Source organism: Halyomorpha halys, unplaced genomic scaffold (assembly GCF_000696795.3).
Source record: "Halyomorpha halys isolate HHAL.00 unplaced genomic scaffold, Hhal_1.1 Scaffold8327.1, whole genome shotgun sequence".
Taxonomy (NCBI): Eukaryota; Metazoa; Arthropoda; class Insecta; order Hemiptera; family Pentatomidae; genus Halyomorpha; species Halyomorpha halys.
Genome location: NW_027116127.1, coordinates 1 through 5,013, shown reverse-complemented (window position 1 = coordinate 5,013; position 5,013 = coordinate 1). Strand labels below are relative to the sequence as shown.

At 27.4% G+C, this 5,013-nt stretch overlaps 1 long non-coding RNA gene across 1 annotated transcript; it reads right to left on the bottom strand.

The window, feature by feature from the left end:
* Nucleotides 1–100: 100 nt before the first annotated feature.
* Nucleotides 101–4,982, bottom strand: LOC136797171 (uncharacterized). The gene is made up of 2 exons (XR_010845008.1): nt 4,870–4,982; nt 101–403 (listed from the first exon to the last, which is right to left on the bottom strand). It is a non-coding gene; the product is annotated as an uncharacterized lncRNA (long non-coding RNA).
* Nucleotides 4,983–5,013: the final 31 nt, after the last annotated feature.

The following is a 5,013-nucleotide window of genomic DNA, read 5'->3' as shown; positions in this document are numbered from 1 at the left end:
TATATATATATATATATATATACATACACATACATATACATACATACATATACATATATAAAGTCTGTCTATTTACAATGATTTTTGGGTAACTTCTTTGTTCTTTACATATACATATGAGTTTTGTTTTATATAGAAATTACAATTGTCGATATAATAGTAGCTTTTAATTTAATTTTTTTTTTTGCTTTCTTCCAAACAATTACTGCGTATTAATGACGGAGGCATTGCTTGGTCTGTTAGACATCTACTGACTGGATCTTTGGGCATAAATACTTATGGGCAGCACAACAGTGTCGCCGAATATACTCTGTGCTGCAGTAGAGTGGTCCATATTTTTGGATGATCTCAGCACAATTTGGGCCTTTTTGTACTTCATCCACACATGAATCATCAGTCCCTGCTGATGAAAAAGGGAAAAGTTATAAATATTTTAGAACTGTGCTATTATACAAGTTTAGTTGTATAAATATTGTTCTATAATGCAAAGTTAATTTCTTTTAAATGAATGAAATTGAATATGAATTGATTAAAAAATAGTTTTTGAAATTAAGATTTAAGGTATAGTTATAAAAAACAAAGCAAAAAAATTGTGATTACATGAGACATAATTAAGCATTGGTTTAAGCTGATTAATGAAAGATTCTTGAAGTATATTTAAAATAACAACTTACTATTGTATTCTATCAAATGCAAATATAGGATACAGAATAAATTATTTCTGTGGTAAGAATGTAAACAAAATTGAACCAAAGAAAAGGCAGTTGTCAAAAGGAATTATAAGTAGCATATCCATTAAGAGAAAAAAAATTATGGAATATTATTTATCATATAAGATGGTTAAATAAAAAATAGGAAAAACTATATTCTAGAAAAGTGATTAAAACATGAAAGAACAAAAGAAAAAAAATGCAAAATTAATATGTAGGTTTTAGAAAATATAAATTAGGGAAAGTACTAGTACTATGGAAACAACTGATTCATACATCAGAAAGTTTTACATATCAAGTCAATGTTCGGCTCTTTGCTCTAAAGGGTTCTTTTGAAATATTGGGTTGATCAAAAAATAATGCTGGTTTTTGATATGGTTCTTGAAACGTATATCTTATCATTACTTCAGTATTATGTATTTAGGTAAAATAATTTCTGACAGAATAAATGCACGTTTAGCTATAGACAATTTGCTTATTTAAGTGTTTAAATTCTACTTTCTATGGCACCTGTTACGGTCTAGTCAAGCTGATCATCCAACTTAAGGTTTTTTTTTTGGTACAACTATTTTGACATTTCAGTTGTTTTTTGTATATACAATTAGAAAAAAGGTGAAAAATTATAAAGTCTCATTTTATGAATTATTGAAATTAATCATTTATTGAAAATTAACACTTTATAAACTTATACGGAGGTATACCTCATATTGGTATTGTTTTTTAAAAATTTGTTTGTAGTGTTAATTTTCAATAATTAACAAAATGGAAATTTTTTATTTTTCACTTTTTTTTTTTTTTAATGTTTTAATTATAAATTTATAAGTAAAGAAACAAAAAACTGAAATGTTTGCTGAAATAGTGGTATTATACTTAAGGAATAATGAACAAACTTATTCCCTTACCCCTATATCTTAAAAAAGGTTATCAAATTCAAGCTGGTTACTATAATGAAGATGATTTATTAGTTTAATCTTCATAACCATTCTTAAAAAATTTAAATTTCTGTGAAAAACAAAATAATTTTGGTCTCGGCCTCTTGTCAAGATAGCTGAACATCAATAGGATGTATTGGTACTGAGAAAATTGTATTTTAAATGCAGTCAACCTATGGATGACACTCACAACAATAGATGTGGGAGTGACGAACCCACCCTATGAAAACCACGTCAAGAAACGCGGCTTGGATCTTCATGGTCTGCGCCTATTAAAAAAAAAAAAATGCAGTGAAGATTTTTGAAATTCTATCTTGAAAATTGCCTGTAGTCTGAGAATCACCTGTATATAAATTTATGTTTTCATATTCATAATTTTTTGCGATCCTATTTATAAACAATTAAATTCACAACCCTTCCTCCCGGTCTGGTAAAACATTTTGTCCTGTATTCATAGTTAAGGACTAGGCAACCATGCTTTTGACATGAGTCAAAACTGACAAAAGAATTCTTGTGACTGCCTTTTTTTTGCAAATGAAGGTAACAGTCATGAGTTGGTACCATTTAGATTTTATAAGGGTCGATTAAGATAATATTCAAAACTTATTCCCCAATAATTATAGTAAAACAGTTTTTTCACATTAAAGTAAATACAGTCAGCTTTATAATTGTTGAAGCCCATATTGGCATACATTTGTGGATCAAATGCAGACCAAATTCATGTTTCTGTTTGATCTCGAGGTTTGTACAATTGGTGCAAATGGCGCTCATTCCTTTATCTATTTCTCCATTTAGGGGGATGTCATCCCCCATTAATTTGGAAACCCAAAAACTAGGAAATTTAATGTTTGAGAACCAACTTCAAACTGCAAAAATTGTGATAAAATACTATTAAAAGAATATTTGTTAACATTTTGGCACCAAATTCTTCATTAGGTAAGGTCTTTGAGATTTATTTGGTTATTTGTAACTTCTTGATTGCACCTTTTATGAAGTGAGTATGATAAACTCAAAACACTACTCCAGGTTGAGCACTACCGAAGTCCAAAAAACAAAAAAAGATTTGGCTGGTACATGAGCTGCTGATGACAGAATTAAGTAGAAAGATAAAATGATTGCTTTTAGTAAAAAAAACAACTCATTTTCAGTAAGTGCAGAGAAAAGTATATCTTTATATAGATCTTATACCAAGAAAAGGAAATTATATTAATTCAGAATGTAAAAATACATTAAAGTTCAGAAAATGTTAAGTGTAAACGTGCAATGTTTAGTGTTGTGGGAAAAGTCAAGTTACTTAATCTTAAAAGGAAAATTTATATAGTATCTGAAAGTCACATGAGTTTTCAAAATGTGATCTAATACCATAGATAAACACCAATAATGTTGTATGTTGTACTGTTTACTTCCTATACTATATTTGAAGTATGTGTAAGTTTAAGTCTGATTTTAGCTATTTCAAAATCTTAGTACAGGTGATGCGTGTTGATAAGATTAAGAGTTAAAGAAATCTTAAAAACAAGTCACTATTTATATTATATTTTTAGTTCCTTTTCTATTTGTTTGTGAAAAAAAATATGTTTAAAAATATTAAGTTTTGTCAATTACACTTGTATTGTACAATATCAATTACATTAACTGCGGTGTGTAATGAAGCGTAATCAATTTACATATTTATTATATTTATACTTTCAGTTTTAGTTTAATCTTCATTCCATGATTTTAATAACATATTTTCAAGAAATATTGTGAATCAAATAATTGATTTTTTATTAAGTGAGAGCAATAAATAATTGACATAGTGAGAGCTTTGCTGCTTCAGGTCAAAAGTAGTATTGCTAATTTGACTCCCTGTTTACGAAAAATATTTTAAGTCTAAATAAACAGTATTACTTACATCCTTAGTGCCAAACCTAATAAAATTGTTGACTTAAGGCATATCAGACTTTTTTTTATTTGATACTATTATTTTTCAAAGAACCTAAAAGAATTATTATTAGAACTGCTACACCAGTTAAAATTACTTAATAAATCTCTACCCTGTTAAACTTATATTATTAATCTATGTTTAATTAATTAAATTTATTATTAATTCACCGATGGCTGACAGGCATTAGATATCACATTTCAAAATACTCAAGTGAGATAATAGTCAGAGAAGTTCAAAGATCAAGTTTAAGAGATTCTTCAACTCTTATGAGTAGGTGATGAAAAATTGTAGGTGATGGAGAAACTGCTTAAGTTTAAAGCGATAAGGAAAGAAGTGTTATTTTGATTATTAACTCATAGTATAAAGATATTTAAAAGTATTTTTTGCTTGAAGGTGAAGAGAAAATTGTGTGGAATGTAGAAAAATATTGATTATCAGTATTATCATTCCCAACTGAATTTTTATCTTATAGTTATTTATAAATCATGAATAAGAAAATATGACATTTCTTCTATAATGTAAAAAAATAAAAATAAAAGAATTTTTTTCAAGTTTAGAAAACAGGCATACCATAAGAAGATTTACTTGAATTGAAATGTATTAACTACATGATTATAAGAATATATTGCATTAATATTTTAAAACAGTTTAAAATACAGAGGAAATTTTATTTATTGTCATATCAACGAAACACAAGAAATAATTGTTTTAATCAATTAAGCAAAATTAATTTACTATATATTTTAACTTGAAAAATGAAGATTCCTAAAGTCGACAGAGAATATCTTACTGTTTCAAAAAGAAATTTTTCATATATGGCATATACATATATATTTAAGTTATTATTGATGTTTATTACAAGATATTCATCATTATAATTTTAGAAAAATAATTTAAATTGTAATTCATAAATATTGGAGTTGATTTACTTTTAGCTATTTCATTATTAAGTTTTTAATGTAATATTTGATAAGTTGTCTGTGAATTATGAGACTTTTACTGTATGTAGTAGAAAATTATAAAAGTGTTAATTTTATAGAAATTTTCAGCGAGATGAAAGCAAGAGTTGAAGAATCCCTAGTTGTCGATACGTCTTACCATGTTGGCTAATTGGTCTATGGAAGGTCATTTTTAGTGTTGTTTGAGGTGTTTGAGTCGTCAGCTGATCGCCAGAGACTGGAATAACCCTAGAACCAGAAAATATCAATTTGGCTTTTGTTTAGAACCCTTGATTTAGATTGCCTCATCATCTGCATATTTCTGTTGAAAAGTTCCAATTGGTAGAAAGATATACCAATACCTTGTTGAATTGTAGGCTGATGGGTCATCTGATCTCCTCAAAAAACCAGGATGTTGCGAGAAGTCTGGAATAATGTTTTCGTTCTCTACAACACATCTACCACTAGAACAATACTGAAACAAAAAGTAGTTATATACATTATTA